Source organism: Cavia porcellus, unplaced genomic scaffold (genome assembly GCF_034190915.1).
Source record: "Cavia porcellus strain 051 isolate PalLab524CR breed Dunkin Hartley unplaced genomic scaffold, mCavPor4.1 scaffold_18, whole genome shotgun sequence".
Taxonomy (NCBI): domain Eukaryota; kingdom Metazoa; phylum Chordata; class Mammalia; order Rodentia; family Caviidae; genus Cavia; species Cavia porcellus.
Window position 1 is genome coordinate 67,018,606 of NW_026947501.1, and position 21,109 is coordinate 67,039,714.

General features: G+C 39.7%; 1 long non-coding RNA gene across 4 annotated transcripts in view; it reads right to left on the reverse strand.

The window, feature by feature from the left end:
* The window catches only part of LOC134471399 (uncharacterized), a 52,922-nt gene extending 42,030 nt beyond the window's left edge, over positions 1 to 10,892 (reverse strand). For all 4 annotated transcript variants that reach the window (XR_010040859.1, XR_010040858.1, XR_010040860.1 and 1 more), the window contains exons 1-4: positions 10,573 to 10,892; positions 8,230 to 8,311; positions 1,493 to 1,600; positions 1,293 to 1,399 (exon numbers count right to left, since the gene is read on the reverse strand). This is a non-coding gene — a long non-coding RNA (uncharacterized LOC134471399). The remainder of the gene's footprint in view (positions 1 to 1,292; positions 1,400 to 1,492; positions 1,601 to 8,229; positions 8,312 to 10,572) is intronic.
* Positions 10,893 to 21,109: the final 10,217 nt, after the last annotated feature.

Here is a 21,109-nt window from a genome sequence, read left to right on the forward strand (position 1 = left end):
GTGGAGTGGCCTCCTGGTCACTTTTCATTCATGCAGAGATGCTGCAGTTTTTCATGCTCCCTCTCCTGCCTCCTAGCATGAGCATCTCTCATTTCACTAAAGAAAACTTACTTCTAACAGGTCTTAGACCAAAGAGCACTTTCTCTTTTTACACATGGATAGTATCTGAAGCATTTTGCAAAAGCCAACATAGGCGGCTGGTTTCTAATTCAGTCCTTCAAATAAAATTTAACAGCCACAGAAGTGCAAATTCACATTAATTTGCATACATATATGTGAAGTATGCATGTATCTCTATACTCACACCTTCCATTATTTATTCTAAAGTAATCTAAAACAAATTATCACACGAATGATAGCATCTATAAAATGCAGGATAGTTACATTAGAGCTCAAACTGAAGCAAAACACTGAATTTGATTTAATTGTGACTTCCTCACTCAGGTATTTATGCAATAAATCTCAAGTATGTACCAGTACAGCTAAGGAATTCACTGTGATGACTTTATTTTACCTGTTTAAGTACATTCTGAAGGTACTGTCCAATAAATTCATTCTGTGTTATGCTGATAAACATATTTTTATAAGAACAAATTCAAAAGAAAAATATTATGCAATTTCTTTGCAAAGAATTGTATCTCAAGGGCCCTGGGAAAAATTATTTTCTGTTCACTCAGCAAAATCAAGGCTTCATGGACTATTGGTTAAAATATCCTTGTTTGGAGTAAATTAACTTACCACTGACTTATTATCTTCTTAAAATTAAGTGTATTGAAGATAAAATAATCATACTAGGAACAATCTAAACCACTGGGTCACAGTTATGCACAAGTTGCTCTTATTTCTGCACATATTTTGAGCAAAAGAATGAACAATATTTTTGTTTCAAACATTCAAGTATTTTTCTACTAAAAACAAACAGCCTTGGGAGAGAGCTGCTGTCTCCCCCTGGGGCATATTTGTTTTAATATCCAGGGAAGAAAAGATAATTTCTCCTTCTATGGCGATGGTCAAGTGGTTTTCTGGCAGCTGTATTATCTAAAACTAGGATTTTCTAGCTCTACAGCATGCTATACTGTGTATTTAGTAAGCACATACCCTGTAGTTGGTGGGGGGGGGGTGAAGTTAGGCTTCAAGAATCTAGTATAAAAATATTATTCTGGCTACTGATATTGTGCAAGTAGCACACTATCTTTTGTCTCTGACTAGGAATATTGTGTCCACTGCCAGTTTCTATGAAGTTATGCAGGCTTACTTCTTAGTTTGCAAGTAGAACAAAATGTAATACATACCATGATTTTTGTTATAGACCTTCCTCCAGCATGTGAAATACAAGAAAATATAAGGATCATTCAAACTTCAGTTTCCTATTATCCAAAGACAACTGATGTGGAATTTGCTGCAAATATAATATACAAAATGATTGAAAATTCAAATATTCCTTTCATTGCTCTTCTAGGCATCACAGAAATGTACAAAGAGAACCACACACCTGAGAATATGACAGCCATTAATCATTTGTTCTCATCTTTATTTGGATGATCAGCAGCCAGGTGACTTTGGATAAACCATTTGCCTCTTAAGTACCGAAGTTAGTCTTCTATAAGAGGAATAAATGACAGTTATCTAATAGCGCTTTTGTCAACATAGATTGTAGTATACGTATAAATGGATAGAATAGAACTTCATAATACTCAAAAATTGTCAATTTCTTTTATTCCTAATGACTTTGATTGGCTTTCTAAAAATCTCTTTAATATAACTGGACAAGTTATACTTTATTACACTCATGCTTGTTTGGGCATTATAATAAACCAATTGTCTATTCACTCCCTTTTTCCTGCTCCTTTATTGTAGAATTGTAACAGTCTTATTTTATTCAAAGGCACAGCTCACTCTCAGTTCTGGAGATGGTACTCAATCAGTGTAAACCAATCTATGCATCATATTTCTGGCTTAGCAGTATGGCCTAAGATCAGCCAATCAAACCAAAAAGAAAACTTTGAGTTTTTTTTTTTTTTGTTGTTGTTGTTGTTGTTGTTGTTGTTTTTCAGGAAACTCCTATGAGTTGAATTGCATCCCCTCAAAAACAAAATATACAGAAATTCTACACCCCAGTACTTTATAATGTGACTATGCTTTTGAAGTAAAGGTCTTTACAAACATCAAATCAAGTCTTCCTGGACTTTCAGCAGGACTGAAAACCTTATAAGAGGATGACCCTGTGAAGAAACACAGACCATAGGGAGAATAGCATCAGACAATGAACACAGACACTGAAGGCACACAGCAGCAGCCCAGGGACACCTCCAACTGCTAGCAAAACCCTTGGACATTCAAGAGAATGTTCCTTACGGGTTTCAGAAAACACCACACTCCTGCCGCACTCGATTTCGTGCCTTTCACCTCCAGAACTGTGCGGTGGTAGTTATTTCATTTGGTGGTCACATGGTTCTTGCTTCACCTCATGGCAATCTTAGGAATCAAATATGGAAAATTCTGCTCATTTTCCTGGAGAACTGACATGGAAACTCTCTAACAACTGTGAGGAGAGAAAACCAATGCAGATGTAAAAGCAGAAAACTGAGTTTTCTGATGATATTCTCTCTGATGCAATTCCAAAGCTGGGATTTTTCTCAGCTTCTAAACTTCTTGCATGCAACGTTAAACTTCCTTATTGGACAAGTCAGTCAGAGTTATGTTTCCGAAACTGCCAGTGGGAAATATGCTAAGATATCAGCACACACACACAGTCACGCTTACCCTCCTCTACATATACATGTGTTGCTTCATTTATATTTATATGTTATACTTGTATACACACATACATATTAGTGACACACACACAAGTGTTGGCACTTGATTTACTCACTGCTTATGGTTGTGTATATATTATCTGGCTTGATGTCTTTGTTGTTTTCCATTTTATACAAAGAAAAGTCATCTTCTTTACAGCTTCTGAAGTCATTTGTTAAACTTTGTCTAATATAATATATAAAGCTATCCATATGGTCAGTGCTCCAAAAGCACTGGCTCTGTCTGAGTAATGGCCACTCTGCTTGGTAATTGTTCATTAAATTCCGGTGTCCCTCAGTCCACTCTTGAAGCCAAAGGGTAAATTGGTGCAGGAGGCATAACACCAGGCTCACAGTATTCAAAGGAACAATGTTGACTGACTGACTGAATGAATGAGTAGCTGCTGCTCTTTCTCAAAATCTTGAAATAAAATATCGTTAGCCAGCTTGTCTCTCACTTTGCAGTCTCTACTTTTTCTTCAGTCTGTCCCTCACAATGATGCAGGCAGCAGTGCCAAGCTCCATTAATTCCTAGCACTCTTATTTCTCAAAGTTGCCAGGCAGACTAAGGTTGGGAATAATGAATACAGGCTCTCATTCTGTGAGTGTTAATAATATTTACGGTGAAGATTTCCATGAGGAAGAGACAACTGCCTTTCCTGGAGTTTGACAAATGCTCAGGTATAGATCAACTGTTAGTCCCAGTGGAGATGTTGCAAAGCCTTCTGATGACATTAAGGACACCATTTAGACTTTTTCAGCATTCCACACTGGAAGCCTCAGTCAGATTTTACTAGAGAAACAGACACAGTGTCACACATACGCGCACACACACACACACACACACACACACACACACACTTGAATTTACCAGATTGTCTTATAATACAGAGTCAGATGAGGAAGCATACAGAGAGTGTCTGCATTCTGGAAGTCAAAGAAAGGTCTGGAGCTCACATCAGTGTCTCCGGAATGTCCCTCTCAGGAGTCTCATGAGTACACACCAGAAGGCTGAAGGACTTGTGCTGCAATCTGAAGAGTATGCACTGGAAGCCAGAAAATCACATCCAAAGTGAAGTAGAAGCCCAGAGCACCTCCAGAGAAGCAGAAGCTGATGCATCCCTCCTGGTCTCCCCTTTAGATCATCTAAGGGAAGAGCTGCCTTCGGGTGAACTAACCACTCAGCTAACATGGTTGAGCTTCTCTTACTCAACCTAGCTCAATCAGCTGATTGATCATCACACAGAATGAGATCTTTATATGTCCATCAATTCCTGTTCTGATAATCTGAAATCCTAGCTGGTCCCGGACTTCAACTGTTCTAGCTCTAAACGTTCTGTTTCGTGACAATCTCTCAAGCCAAAGCCACCTGGGACAGTCTCTTCTCCAGTTACCTTACCTTCCTCTACTTGGCTGTGAGAGGCCTCCAAGGATTGAAGGTTCTAACAGCTCTTTCTTTTTGAAACTTCTATGGAATAAGATTTTAATAAATAGAGATATTAAAGACTGAAGAAGAGCATCAAGGCATAGAAAAGCTTTGGTATCAGAAAGATATATCCTGAGGTCTCAGTCCAGTCAAGTAGTCAGATAAGACTGGGGAAATTACACCTTGCTTTCCCAATGCAGGTCCATCTTGCAGAAGAGGCAGGTGGAAAGGACCAGAAGAGCCATACCATGGACTAGTAATGTGCGTAAGACTGACAGTCAGCTCGCCAGCAGTCCTGCAATGCCTCACAGGCACGGGTTAAATTCTGCCAATTTCAGTATTGGCACTATCAAGGCTACCCAGTAAACATTCCTGTGATTACTATAACAATATCTGCAAAATGCCTAGAGCACAGTAGTTGCTTGCTTCATGAAAGCCATCGGTAGTGTTATTATCATTCAAATGAAGGAAAAGTGTGCTGAGTGCTCATAGTGTAAATGTTGGAGCGCTTGCTTTTGGGAGAGGTGAACCCTGAGAAGTAAGCCACCTGGGGTGCAATGCTATCTCCCTACTGCTAGAGCAAAGCACTTCATTCACTTGCAGTTTGAGCATGTAGCACCATGCACAGAGCCTGCATTCAAGGAGAAAAAATCAACTAAAGAGAAAATGCCTTGTTAAAAATAAGAAAACCTGAACAGGTACAGAAATACGAACACGCTGAGAAGCCAGAGATAGTCCGTCGTCTTGAATTTTCTTCCGTTTTATACCTACAGTGTTCTCTCAAGAGTCCTTTTACTCTCTTTGGTGTCAATTTTCTTCTTTTAAAGATCCAGGTACGTATTCTCACTTAATTATGTTTTTCTGGCTGCTAACAGCTAACTACATTTTACAAACATTAAATTTCCCAGTCACAGATGTTCTTTCCTTGTTGTTGTTAATAGTGCTCAATGTGGCTAAGTGTGTGCTCCTCAGAAAGGCAGCAAATGCAGGTCAGAATCTGTGGCATCTACTGTTTACACACCAAGAAAAAAACAGAAGAAAACCACAGCCACCACAAGACAAATAGCCTTTTTAACTTTTTAAATACCTATTCTGGGAAATAAAGTATTTCCTTGTAAAAGCAAATATTTCAAAGGCCAGGCCACTTTTCCTTTGTCTAAAAAGTCACAGAGAGGATTACTGGATTAACAGGCCTGCAAATTCCCTGGAATTCACCCTCAGGAAAAACTACAGAAATGAGTATAACAAGCTGGGTTCAGAGTATACCACCGAGTGAACAGAATGTGGGACATCAACTGGGATGAGTGCGGTTTTTAGGAATCCTTGCTTTTCCAGAAGTGTTTCATAACTGTCCTTCATCCTGGTTCCTGCTAAGTGCTCCTGAAAGCTCCTGAGTAAAAGGCAACATCACAAGTCTACGGTGGTGAAAATTCATGATAAAGAAAACTTGGGTAATAGGTCTCATTGTTGAGTTTACCAAAGAGCAACTCCTCCTCTCTGTCCTCTACTGTCCTCTACTGTCTCTCTCACTCCACAGATGTCTAAGAGCATTCTCCAAGGGAAGACTGAGCTGGAGATCCAGGCAAGACAGCGGGACTAAACATCAGACATGGGTTTAACATTCATGGGACTAACATAAGGAAGCAAACCTCCACTGAACATTCACCCAGACAAACGCAGAAGAGCCCGAAGGGCCAGTCATGCAGAAAGATTCACCATTTCAGAGAGACTTTCATGAGCATGTTCTGTCCCAGTTCAAGTCTTCAGGTAAGTTTTCCAGACAAAGTGCAGTTTAAGACAAGTCCCTGGGCTTAATTTAGAATGAGAGAAACAGAGATCAAGAAAGAGAGATGGCGGGAACCTCCCAGGATAAAGAAATAGCAAGTAGAAAGAACAGAGACAGGGGAAGCGGAGGAGCAGTGTGGTGAGAGCTGAGACCGAGGTGTGACGAAGACCTGGGAGAATACTTAGGACCTCAGTTCCTAGGAGCTTTGGCACTTGTCCTATGGCTCTACAAAGATAGCAAATAGTTTCAAATGGAGGGTGACAGACAATTAGATTTGTAGCTTCGAAATTCACTCAGGCGGTGTTTTATTGATGGGTGAATGCCCCTGGAAATATGAGCCTGAAGAAGAGATCATTGTCCCACTGCTTGCAGTGATGAAAGGATTATAGGAACGTGGGATGGTGGATGGCTCTGACATACCCAGAAAGAAATTTTATTGAAGTGAATTTTGACAAGTGCAAGGTTTTGCAAGATCGTGCCAAGACTGAAAGCTCTGCCAGCAGCTCGCCATGCAAAACAGTATCAGAGGTCAAATCACAGGGTATCTCCAGATTTTTAGATTAAAGAGTGATTGGATATTAGCAATTCCACGGGGTCTCTCTCTTCTGGCAGGCATTCTTTATTCAACAAATGAAATTATTTGATTCAGCTAAACATAAAATAGCAACCTAAGTATGGATACAGTAACAAGATTTGACACTCATAACCGAATTTTCCAACTTTAGACCTCCAAAGTCATTTGTCAGGGTCATGAAAATCTGGTTTGATACCAGATTCTAATATGGTCCAGAATATTGCTTTAAAATACTCAGATACCTAAGAATAAAATAAAATAAAGTTTAAAATAGCTTGGCAAATACAAGTTTCTCTTATCAATAGTTAATACCAGACAAACCCCAAGATGGTGAAATATGTTTTCATTTTCAAACAATCCGAGAAGCATATGCTGGCCACTAGAGAAGTAGTTTGTAAAACTTGGGATGGAGAGATGAACTTAAAAGATCTTTATAAGCAGCAAAAAAGGAATATTTAGAAGGTAAAGAAGGGCTGGAGTTCCATGGTTAAGGGTGTACCTGTGCAGATTTGGAGGATTCTCTAGTCCATTTTCTGTTTTTTATTTTCTGTAACAGAACTTCCTGACATGGAGCCTTCTCAGAGCAGTATCATCACATCCCATTCAGATAAATTAGCTCTCCGATCTCATTGACTCATTTGTCAGAAATGCCAAAATACAGACTGACCCACATGACCCTCTCACTGAAAATGCATATAGAGTGTCAGTGGGGCCTCCCTCTGACAAGCCCGGAGTGATGGTTATCGTCTGTTTCTCCTTTTCCTGTTCATCATCATAACCTCAACTGAACTGCTCCTGTCATTGTGAGACACAGACTCGCTTTTGGAGAAGAAGACAGATGCTTCAGGCTGGTGTTTTCAATATGTCACTATTAAGATGCAATCCTTGTTAAAAAAGGAGACATGAAGTTCACTGAGTACCTACTTTGTGCCAAGATTGGCACAACAATAATTTCATGAAACACTCACAAATTCCTTCCAGCCACTGGACCTAAAAACAATTACCATGCTCAGCCTCTCACTTCACAAGTTTTGCTGTCCTGCGTCCAACCCAAGCTATAGAGATTTCCATTTTACTGTGCTGCCAGAGGATTCTAGCTAGCATCTTTCCCTGGAGATAAGTCAGTTATCTCCAGGAACTCACATTCTTTCTCTTTCCTTAGATGGAGCAACAACACATCTATATTTGTAGATACTTTATTTAGGCTTTTGGAGAATGCAAAAGGAGAAGAAGGAGGAGGAGAAGGACAGAAGGAGGAAGAGAAGAAAGAAGGAGGAGGAGGAGGAGGAGGGGAGGAGGAGGAAGAAGAAGAGGAAGAAAAAGATGAAAGCATCATCCATTTAAATAATTAACCAAAAGCTAAAGCTTCTGTCCAAACAAAGCAAGTCATTTTGGTGCCTGGCCAATACTGTCCCTAGTGGGGTGCTTGCCATGAACTTGTAAACACAACAAAGGAAACAGAACCCACACAAGTCCTCTGCTAAATTATTCCATATTGACACTGGAACATCCAGGCCATGAAATATTCAAAGGATGCAAGGTTGAATCAAAGTGTACCCTGTAATTCATACCATACCAACTGAACAGTAAAATGTGATTTAATTTACTATATAATTTGCTTGTTCAACAAAGCTGAAAGATAACTCACTTAGTGCCACTTTGCTTATAAGTGAACCGGTAACCGGCCGTGTTCTTCCAGCAAATGGTTTTGTTGTCGATGCCAGAGAAAGCTGTTTGAGTGGAAAATACACAAAATTAAGGGTCTGCTGCTGTAGTATTTGCAGTGCGCTCCTTTTGTCCTCGACAAGTTTATTTCTGCACAGAGGCAATTAGAGCCCTTTGTTTTTCTAACTCGATGAAGTTACTACGTCTTGCTTGGTGGCACATGACTAGGGGAAAATACATTCAGCCAAATTTAGAACCATTTGGAACTCATGAGTTGTGAATTTTGAACCAAACTTGAATCTTTCAAAAGCTCATCTGTTCCACAGTGCACGCCAGCTCTGCTTGTGGCCCTGCAGGCCTGGGCATCCTCTGAGGGTGTAGCCAGTGGTCCTGAAGCCCCTGGTGTTTCTCCTAATTATCAGACTTGGTGTCCCTTGTTGTAAAAGCTCACATTCCACCTCCCTGCTGGAGGAGAGACTTCCCAAAGGTGACACATGAATCTTGGGTTTTAGCCACTTTTTCTTAGTGTCTGCCATATGTCTCTTGAATCTAGTTGACTCTTTTGTCCACTAAAGACATTCTAATGCAGACCTGCGTTAACCCATATCTGCCAGGCTCTGAACCCATCTCACCCCCACAGTAGGAGACTCTCTGGGGTTCCTCATGCATATTCTCATCAGTTCCATTTCTTGAAAACTCTCCTGGCATGCCTCATGCCCCTGCTCCAACATCTCTTATTCATTTATGTAGCTCATCTCTGCTTTCATTCACGAGCTACTCTGGAGCAGCAATTATCCATCAGGCACTGCGGGTATTCTCTGGGATAGACAGCACTGAGTAAAGAGAGGAAAAGGACCAGTCCTACTTCTGTATAGCTCATCTGTGAACTTAAACGTTCGATGTCACCTCAGTTGATGCATGCTTGGCAAAGGTCATTATACTGAAGCTTCAGCAGCTAGGGGTAACTGACAGAGGATGCTCAAACCTGGGCCTCTGGAAGATCCCTGCAGCTACTGGAATGCAGAAAAAGCACAGTGGGGAAAGGAAGGACTGTTGTCTCAGCAGAAGACACAGATGCTGAAAAGCACAGACGAACTGGAGAGTGAACCCAGAGATCTCTGAGGCACAAACTTGGGAACAGAGTATGTGGGTGTCAACAGGCAGGAAAGTGGTGGGGATGATGGAGCCAGGCTAGAAGAGTGGAAGAAAGTGAAGCTGGCCAAGAAAGCAAGTGCCAGTTCACAAAGGGAACAGCATAGGCTGATAACGACTTCGGACAGTGTCCTAAAGACAGACAGCCACATTGTCTGAGGGCTCCTTCTCCTCGATGAAACACATGGTCCCTTTGCTTTTGCTCAGTGTTGTGGGTCTCAGGGAATTGTTTTTTCCAACCTACCTGGAGAAACCATGCTCATGCTGTGTCCTCCATCAAAACTCACTTCTCAGGGGGCACATATACATTGACCACGCTGCAGGTTTTTGCCTCTGGCCCTTGGGTACACTGGCTTCCAACTGGAAACCCTGCCAGCCTCTTTTCCTCAGGGACGAGGCTCTCTCCCATGGCTCCTACAGCTTTCCTGTTAAATACTGTGGCTCTAGCCAGGAGTGGGATAATTGATTTGCTCACTCAATAAATATTCACTGTGCCTTCACAGGACAGAAATAGTCCTAGGTACTGAAATAACATTGATGAGTAAGAAGAGGAGGCTGTAGCCTTCATGCATACTCTATTCTGGGGAAATGGACTACCACAAGAGCAGTTGATACCCTCAAACTGATGCTTATATGATGGGGAAAAATGCAGAAAGCCATGAGAAGCCTGAGAGAGAAGGCTAATTTGCATTTAAGCAGTCACAAAGACTTTTGGAAAAAATATTATATGAGCTAAATTTAAAGATGAGTAAAGTCAGCAGAAGAGAAGAGAAGAAAATACTGTTTTAGGCTGAGAAGAGAGCACACAACCTTCTCAGGGACCGGAGAGATAAGGGAAGATTCAGGCAATAAAGCCACCATGTTATGCCTAAGCCTGAATGCCAGAGATGACAGTGAGTGATTCTAAAAAGAAAGAGAAGAGCAGAGAGGATTGACACGATGGTGCTAGGAACAGGGATGCAGCTCAAGCCAGCTGATGTGCTAGGTCCAAAATGGTCCTTATCTCACTGTATTCTAGCAGGAGAGCCTGACTAACTGAACAGCTAAGGTGGAGAGATGGAGCTGAGCAGAAAGAAAGGACTTTGTTCTGTACTGAAACAGAGACCTCAAGGCACTTGTCTAGGGATGTAAGTGATGCAGGATGACAATGTTCAGGAAGTATCATCAGCGGTACCTTTAACCACAGAAGGTCAGAGTCAGTGGATCCATGTCCCTGTGTTCTCCAATGCCAGATCCAAGTCCCAAGTTCCAGGAGTGAGAATCCTCCGGACTGAGTCACATCTGCCCTCAGAACTCACCCACTTATCAATGACTGTGAGTGGCTTTTTTCCGTTCTTTCTCAAATTTTTATGATTTCCTTTATTTTTCTTTGCAGGAACACTTTTCCAAAGAAATCACTGGCAGGCAAATCCTTGTCTGCAGATCTAGACTGGAAGAATAAGGGACCAAGGATCATCTCAGCAGAAGGAACAGCCTGCTCACAGGCTGGGAGGAATGAGAGTGAGCACAGCTACACTGGCCTCTGAATACCGGGCCAAGACATGGGGAGTGTGTTTTGCAGACAGGGATGAATCATCAGTTAACAAGGCTATTCATCTCCAGGAAATGATCCTGAAGAAACGCAAACCAAAACATAAGGCCAGGCATGCTGCGATGGGACGCTGTGGAGAGCATGCTGCCCATGAGGGTGTAGGCCTGGGGACCAAGTGAACAGCGACACACAAGGCCTCAACAATGGCAGTGACAGCTTTGACAGATTGGAGGAACACTGGGAAGACTTTGTTATCCTTGTCATGATGACTTACAGTCCTGCTTCCTCCTCTGGAAAACCATGAGGGTCGTGAAGAGAATACTAACAATGACACAGTGCAAATCGTGCCAGTGGCCTAATGAACCTACCCGTGATGTGCTTAGGAAAGAAGTTTTCTTAGAATAACTCAAGCAAAGCCAAACATACAGAGTGAGAGGCCCTAAACATGCAATTACAGTTTACTGAGTTTAAAATTTTGTTTGGGTATGTGGTGCACAATCTCTAAAATATAATTACCGAGGAACACAGTTTAATTTGTATCAGTCACAATTTATGGCTTGTCTATGTTTATAGAAATAATTACGGTTTGAAGTTTCTTGTGCCTTCCTTGATGCATAGAAAAAATGATTATCAAGCCCTCAGCAGCAGCCGCCTTCCCTGTGAATTGGCAGCAATGGGCCCTTTAATCAGGAAGAAGAACCCACAGAGCCAAAGCATTACATATTGTAAATATACAATCTCAGAACCACAGTTAACATTTTATAATGAGAATGTTGGAAAGAACCATCTTGGGCTACAGCAGAAAGAGCCCACCTAACAGAATGCCAGTAATTAATGGTTACTAAGCACAGAAGGCTGTATTCGCTCCTCCATAATTGTACCATATCCAAACACAAACCAGTTTCTGCCACCAACTTAGTATTTAAATAATTTTTTTCAAGGCTTTAGGCATAGACACCAACTAGAGGTTTGACACAGTTAATGATTTCTCAACAAAAATGAACTAACTCATTATGGGACCTTAGACAAGTTATTTAACTGCTCTGACTTTCATGTTTTCTCATCCTTCTAAAAATGAAATTTGAGAAACTAGTTTTAAAAGACCCTCCCAGTGCCCAAAGATCAAAAATCTATATGGAGAAATGTATGTAATTATTCAGTGTGGAAACACCCCTCATATGTATATTCCACATGTCTATACAGATAACACACTTTGACTGTGAAATCCCCAACGGTGCATTATTTCCTCTTTGCATAAAAAAATAGCAAATGCAGCAATGAATTCATATGGCTTTCCATTGAAAATATCGCTTAGAAGCATTTTGATTTGTGGAAAATTGTCAAGAACTTCCACAGGGATGGATTGTAGTAGAAAAAAGACATCAAAATTAGAAGCCACCCTATCATACTGTGGGGCAGCCCTGCCATCCCCTAAAGGCCATCATCTGTCTTGTCATCCAGCAGGCTGTATAACTTGTTCTTTGTTGAGCGGGTCATGCATTATTTTTCACAAGGGAAAGAGTATTTGGAAAGAGATACAGGGAAGAGTAAATGCACTTCCAAGGACACTCAACTGCAAGTAGCATTATTATGAGTCATTTAAATAGCACTTCGTAGGCACAGTGCTCTCCCCCTACTTTAGTAAGGGATAAATGTAAGAATTTGCCATTCTGTGGCCCAAATATATTTAAAAATGGGAAACACTTCCTTGCAGAATGATTGTGTAGGGAATCACTTGCCTGTGAGTCTTGAACATTAATAACAACCCCACAGCCAGTCACAATGGTCCTGAGAACAGAAGATAAGGTGCGATGACAACTTGGAAATGCAATACTCAGTAAGAGGACCAGGTAGATGGAGAAGGTGATATTTGAGCAAATCTTGTAGGAAGGGGGAATTTAGTAATGTGGATTCCTGTGCAAAGAGCAGTGGAAAGAGCTGAAGGGAAATCCTAGCACAGAAACCTACCCAAAAAGTTAGAGGAATATCAATAAGTCTGTAATACATTCACTGAGAAGAGACTGAAAATAAAGTAGACAGGCACAGAGAAAGTCGCATCACATGAAGTCTTAGATACTAGGAAGGCGTTGGCTTTTATGTAGTGTAAGACAAAGAACCACAAGCATCCTCCTGCCAGTGCAGGGTGGAAACCAATCTAAGGGACAAAAATGTAGTCATGGAAACCAGTTAGGAGACAGTCGCAGCAGCTCAAGCAGGAGGAAAGGAAACAGTGGCCCAGATTCATGAAACAGTAGAAGAAAGCAGGCTCCAATTCTAAATATACTTTCTGAAGGTACAACCCAGAGTATTTTCTGATGGTCTGAATGCGGTACAAAACGGTAAAGAATCCAAAGGATTCCAGAGTTGCTGGCATGAATAGCAGGACGATGTTAGCAGCCATTTAGTAAACTAACAGGCAAAGGCTGCATTGGCAGAAAGGTCAAGGGTCAAGTGGGAATTCTGTGTTTGAATGGATGCCCGCGCATACATTTCAAGTTGACAGTCCAACGTGCAAGTCTAGAATTCTAGGCTAATCTTAAATATTTAATTACCATTGGGGTACAGGCAGCATTTGAAGATTATAAAATGGAATTATCTTGTGGTCTGCAATATCTCTGCTGGGCATATATCCAAAGGAGGTGAAATAAAGCAACTTGAAGACAAATTAGCACTTCTACATCCATTGCAGCACAATGGAAGTAACGTAAGTGTCCATGGGCAAAGGAATAGACAAAGAAACTCTGTCGTGTAGTATGAACGGACACAACTGTCATCCCAGCACTCGGAGCCTAACACAGGAGGATGACAAGTTTAAGATTAGCGTAAACAACTTAGTGAGGTCTTGTCTCAGAATAAAATATAAATATGGACTCTGATGATATCACAGTGTGAAGGCCCTATGTTCACCCCAGGGCCACATTTTTTTTTTCTTACTTAAATACACAACAGTTCAAGTGTTTCACCTATTTTATCTTCCAGTACATTTACTATTTCTATTCCAATTTAAATTTTGATCCATTTTGATTTTAATTTTTTTTTAATTTTATTTAAAAGGAAAAAGAGAAAAACACAAAACAAAACAAAGTGGTGTAAAGGTACAAGTAATACAGAACTAAAAAAAAAAAAAAAAAAGTAAGAAATCACCAGTTAATAGATTACATATTATCGTCTTAGAGATAGTTGCTCAAATCACAGTATCAAAGCATACAAAGTGGACATTCAAACAGTTGTGTTCAATGATCCAACCAAAAACATTAATATGGTCAGCTATTTAACACCCCTAAACACACTTGCTGTTGTATCCTTTAGAGCTCTTTTTTCCCTCTCTTTTTTACAACAAAATTTACACATTTTGGGTTTTATTACTCCTTAGTTCTTATTACTTTTGGGGGGGGGGATAGAATAAAGTCAAATATGGCAAAACAGAGCTGTCAGTCAAAACCAAGGATAGACATAGCACATGATGTAAAACAGAGTACAAGGTTATCAACAATGGTTATCAACAATGTCTCTTGTTTCCTTAAAAAGAATTATCTATCTCATTATATATTATAAAGTTGAACAAAACAGTAGAGAAGGAGACCAATAAAACTTAAGCATTGTAAACATTACAGGACTTCCAAAGGAGACAATAGTCAAACCAGAATGGGCATCTTAGTGAATCTTATTGCCTTCAAAGTAGTTGCCTATACCATCAAACTTGATACTATCATACAGAATGGAACCCATTCTGATTTTAATTTTTTACATGATGAAATGGTTCATTTTTCACATGGTGAGAGGTATGGATCCAGTTTCAATTTTCTGCCAACAGTTTTCCAATTTCCCAGCACTACTTGTTAAAAAGGCTTTCTTTCCTCTAACATGTGCTGTTGGCCTCTGTCCGAAAGATCAAATAGAAGAACGTATCTGGAGATGTTCTGTATCCTCTAATATTTACCTCTGTTCTTAATCCTCAATTCTTGCCTGTATTCTTTGAATCGCCTATCTGTTTTTCTTCCAATATCATGCCATTTTATCACTGTAGCATTGTAGTGCCATTTGAAATCAGGTATTGTGATATCTTCTCCTTATCTTGTGTTGTCCAAAATTGCTTTTGATAGTCTGAGTCTTTTTGGTTCCATATGAATTTTAGGATTGTTTTCTATAGATTTGGAAAGTATGTCATTGATATTTTAATTGGGGTGCATGACTGAAATTACACAAAAAATTAACAAATGGATTATATAAAATTAATAATGTCTGTACAGCAAAAAATCAATTAATAGAATGAAGAGGCGGTCTACAAAATATGAAAAAAAAATTGTGCATCCTTTCCTCAGACAAAGGACTAATATCTATACTACATAAAAACTCAAAAGTTTAGAGCACCTACAATGAAATGAACAAGAGAAAAGAACAGAACCCTTACAGAAGAAGAAGTACAAATGATCAGTATTTCTGGAAAGTAGAGGAACATAAATTAAAACACTGTTAGGAGTCTGTATAACCCCAGAGAGAATGATAATGATCAAGAAATCAAACAGTAACAAACTCTACAGAGGCTGTGGGGGAGAAGGGACCCTCCTACACTGATGCAGGCAATGTAAAATAATACAACCATCGTGAAAATCAGGATGGAGATTCCTCAAAGTATTTAAATTAGACATTCCATTTTACTTTAGTTACCTCCCTTTTAGAAATCTCCCCGCAAAGAGCTTAAACATATTACAACAGATACATGCATAGCAATGTTTATAGCAACTCTACTAATAATAACCAAATCTTGGAAGCAGCCTGTAGAATCATAAGTAGATGATTGCATAAAGAAAATGTGACATTTATACATAATGGACTACTACTCAGCTATAAAGTAAGACACATTTGAGACATTTGGAAAATGGCTCCACATGGAAAATATAATGTGAAGAGAATAAAACAGTCACATAAGCTGAAATACCATGTAATATTCCTCAAATGAGTAATGCAAAGTACAAATGAAGGAATAACAAAAAAATGGATAAAAAGAGACAAAGGGATGGATTTCTTGAAAGTGGTAAGGGGTCCAAGAGACTAAGGGCAGGGGGAGAGGAGAAGTAGAAAGGGATATAGGTAGAATCAAGAATGTCATGTATAGGAATGCAATTTGCTGAATGCATGTGAGCATTATATACCGTAAGATCAATAACATCAACAGGAATGAAAATGGGAAAGGAAAATTGAAGAAGGGAGGGAAGGAGGGGGATTACAAAATGATGTACGTTGTTTTATGTCCATGTATGCACTCTCTAAGACAACTGTATACTGAAAACACTGTAAAGATACACTACTAAGAACTTAAAATAATACATGCACACATTACGTAGCATTAAATGATATGCTCAAAATAAGCATGGTGAAGAGAAAATAAATGAATAACTGATATGTGCAAACCTCAGAGACATCAATGCCAGGTGAAATTCAATACAGAAGAAAAATTTTCACAAGATTTCACTTACATGAGGATCCTAATGTCAAATGGATAGAAATAAAGAGTACAATGGTGGTTACCAGCGATGAGGAGGTAGGCAGATGAAATGCAGGTCAAAGCATATAAAGTCATAGTTGTATAAAATGAGTAAGTCTAGATATCTAATGAACAATATGAGGACAATGTTTAATAAAATTTTTATGTACTGGAAATATTTTAATGGAGTATATGGTAGTTGTTCTCTCCTCTGAAACCCTATCACTATTTAAGATGATAGATATGTTAATTTGCTTGTGGGTAAAAACAATTTTACTACATACATGTATATCAAAATATTGTATGTCTTGCTCACATTGTGCATGGAAAATATAGACAAAAGAAAATGTAAGGAAGGAAGAAAACCATTAAGTTGGTTAAGACAATCCTGGAATACGTGTGGATAGTAAAGGAGGCAAGCAGAAGCCACTGGAAGTAGAGGTAAAACCAGCTGAGGGGTGGGTTGGGAGCCAAGTGCAGAAAAGATCTGAAGAAGAGGGGACATTGTGTCGAATGCTGCTGAGTAGTCAAGAAGGTGTCTGCTGAGAACTGAGGGTCACTGGCTCAAACCCAACAAGGAAGTCGCCAGGTGGAATGGAATGATGAGTAAAAGGGTCCATAAGAGGGAGTGGGGGCATCTGATTCAGGAAGTTAAGATGGACACTTTCAATGGTTTGCTGCAAAAGGAAAAGGGGAACTAGCTGTGAGAGAATGTGATCCAGAGAACTTGTTTCTCTTGACAATTCCATCTATTCAGATGTCACCCACAAGCTATTTAGTTCAAAGACAGTGTTTTACTACTTTTCGAAGTTACTAGTGAAGATCTTAACTGCGCTTACATTTTTTATCAGTCTAAAACTAAGCATAAGCTTGACATAAAGAAAACATACATGAAGATGAAAGAGAAAGAAATTCAAGATCAATAGATTTAAAAATTATGGTGCCAGGAAATTTACTTTAAAAGCCATTTTAAATTCAGAAGTTCAAAAAATATATAATCATACTTTCAACCACATATAAAAAAATCAATGTTATTTCTTGGTGCAGAGAAAATTTAGAAGATTTGATTTTTTTTTTCCCTGTCTCAAAACCACATGCTCTGGTCTCAGTGCATCAGCCTAGAAACAGCACTGGAAAAGGCGGCTTTTCGCAGCTTGTGGTAGATGTGACTAGAAGTGTGAATTAGAGTCTTGTCAGTGGAGAGAAGCTGAGAATAATATATGAGGAACTGTAGTTTATTCCAAATGTGACTCTAAAGCCGTACAGTAGTAGAGCCAGGAGCATCAGCTTCAGGTGAGAAAAAGGCAAAAAAATTCAGATCCTCTTGACTCCCTATAGCAAACCTTCAAAAACAGTTGGAAAATACAGGATATGAGCCTAACACCACCCCTTACATATAAGCCTCATAATTTCTTTCAATCTCGGGCTCCTTGATTTCTGCATTTCACCTTGGGTTGCACTTTGACATCCCATGTTTAAGCACAGACTTTATTTTCTCTACCTGGTGAGTCTATCTTGCCAACCTTTACCAGACTCACGTGTTTTGGAATATGGCTTCTCCCCCAAAGACTCAGGTGCTGAAAGGTTGATGTGGTGTCTGTGTTGAGAGATGGTAGAACCTTTATTAGGTAAGCTGGAGAGCAAGGTGACTGGTCATCTGGATGCTGCCTTCTGATGAGATTCATTGGCATGGCTTCATGGTTAATTCCCCCTAAGAAAGGCTGCTTTAAAGTCAGCAGGGATGACCCCTGAATGACTGTGCTTCACCACCTCACCCTGAAATCCTTCCTGATCACCTATATGCCTGCCATTTTGCCATCTGCCATATTGTGATGAAGCCAAAAGCCCTCCAAGGGCTGAGCAGATACTTACTTCAGGCCCTTGGGCCCCCAGAGTGGAGAGGTAAATAAACTTCTCTTGATAAACTTCCCAGCCTCTGGAATTTTGTTATCTCTCATGTGAACATCGATATCCTACCAGAAGACTTGTTCTTTGACATTCCTGCTATCCATTTTGGAATAGTATCTGGGTGACACGTGAGTCACCCAGAACAGTGTGAATAGTAACATGTGAGTTATTTTATACAGATTAACACAATAAATCTTCACAAGCAACACTGTTATTTTTATCTTCATTTTACAGATGAAAATATATACATACAAAGAAGCCAAATAATTTTTTCAAGGCACAATTTATGAATGGCAGAGCCAATATTATCAGAGGCACACATAGCCAGTCTACTTCTAGAGCCTCACTCTGAATTTCTACTCTCCATCGTTTCTCACAAAAGAATATTTAAGTTTAATTTTCTTAACATTAACTTTATTTTACTTTACTCACATTAAAACAGCTTGAGTTTGGTTATAAACACCAGTTTCCTCTAGAGATGAATGTGTGGCCAGTTTGTTACAATCAACTTCTTCCCATACTATCTTTGTCAGGTAAGAAAATACATTTGGTTGAAAATTTGTACTAATAATGGAAATATAGAGTGCTCACTTCACCCATTTATTGTCCAAAATAGCTACCAAACATACAAGTAGTGGTTCTTACTTTGCGTTGAATAAAAGGAAACTTATTTCCTGCACACACCTGTTCACACACAATTTGGCTAGATTTATTCTCTATTAAAACAAGTGATTCTTTGCATTAGTGAATTGTTTCACAAGGACTCAAGCAGCTGGTCAAAAGCCTGGTGCTGTACATTGGGTGCACAGCCCAATGTAAAGGGTCTGTGAATGTGCCATAGAGGAGAGCTGCCCACCCTCTTCCAGACCTGCATCACAATCAGAGCATCACAGCCCGGCAGGAAGGTGTAGGCTGGAATCCTGGGGGCTGTGCCTGCTCTTTTCCTGTCTGTCCTCCTTCTCCACCATTATTCTTCGGTCTCTTTACCTGCGAACTTAGACCCAGCTTCTCTTCCAGCACAACTTCCTAAGCCTCTCTCTATAGATGGACAGAAATCTTAAACAACACTTACTCTTCTGTCTCTTTCTACTCTTATGTCTGTCACCTTTTCCTCTGGCTTATAAAACCTTTAAGGATAACTTTGGGGTTTCCACAGCAATGAGACACCTGCTGTGTCTGTACTATGTAATGGGGGAAAATAGGACAGAGGAGGCAGCATTTTCTCTAATTCAGACTTTTTATTCCAACACAATGATTAAAGTTGTGATTGTCACCTCCATTTTGGCTTGTTGCTTTAATCAGCTGCTGTGAGGATGACAAATGAGTTCCTTACAATTATTTCAGTAGATGTTACTGAAGTGCTGGCAGTAAATATCATGTGTATTTCCATATACATTGATACAAATTTATTAATACATATATTTGTACAATAAATGTTTATATTTCTCTTTGTTTTACATGTATGTTTTAAAGACACCCTTAACACACACAAAGGTTGCAGTCTAGACTAAATTTCTTAGGTTCCACATTTTTAACACTTTGGACTACATGACACCATTCGAGGGCTGTGTTGAAAGGGGTGTTTGATCCGTGCCTCTAGTAGACAATCTGTTTTCATCTGAGGAACAATCTCAGAGGAGATTGGAAATCAAAGGTTTATACGACCATGCCAAGCATAAATCTGAGACCCACATATGAGTTAAGAGCAGAGCATCCTCTTGAAGCAGCTCTAGTTACTATCAGCTTTTTATATGAAAAACTTTGAACATGAATTGCTTAAATCAATTGTCACGGTCTCATTTAGAAAGAGATAGAGCCTAAAGTTTGGCTCAAGCAATGTATCTCAGTTAAAAAGACACTCGCTTCAAGATACCATGCTACCAGAGAGGAGAGAATATTCTGGAAGGACACACTAAAGCAAGACTAACTGTATTAGAGGTCAGGGAAAGCTTCATAGAGGAAGCATCACTTGGTTGATGCTGTGTTGAACTATAATCTAATGAGCCAGAACCAACACAGATTCTGACAGCCACTCTGCCAAGGCAGGTACATATGACTGTCTGCTGTGATGCCTCCCTCAGTTACCTTTCTTCCCACATCAGGATAGTTTTTCCCTCTCCCTTGGAAGATGTTCTTGTGACTTGCTAATAAGAAAACACACTGCGTCTCCCCTAAATTATCCTTTTGGCAATAACTAGAATCCAGCCTTCTCACCTCTCTGTCACCATTTTCTGTCTCTGGCATAATTTGTAATCTTTGGGCCAGGCACAACATAAAGTAGATGAAAAGAATTTCTATTTTTAAAATAATTGCCATAATTTTGAGTCCCAGTTCAGCCCATTTCTCCCCAAGGTGCATAATCTGATAAACAACACAAAGTATTGAATAGATGTGATTTCCTGTCTCCTCAACTTTGCCTTATCTGTGGAGTTTTTTCCAGCATGCAGAAAGGAGCAACAATGTGTCACCACAGGACAGATTTGCTCTTGACATCATCAAGATGATGTAGATGAGCTGAAGGTTAAGGGGAAAATATTCCCAAAATAAAATTCCTGAGCAGGTAAACAGCCAAGATAAATTTAAAATATGTGCAATCTTCCTTGTGAACGATGCCAGGACACCAGTGCTTGCAAATACAGCCTTCTCCTTCTCAGCTGAAGTGCTAAAGGCATGGCCTGAAGGAATGAGGAGGGAAGGGCAACCTCAAAGAACAGAAACCAGAGTGACTTCTGCATGGGAAGCAGGTACTGCCAACACTTTTAAAAATGTGTGTGACCCAAGAGAGGG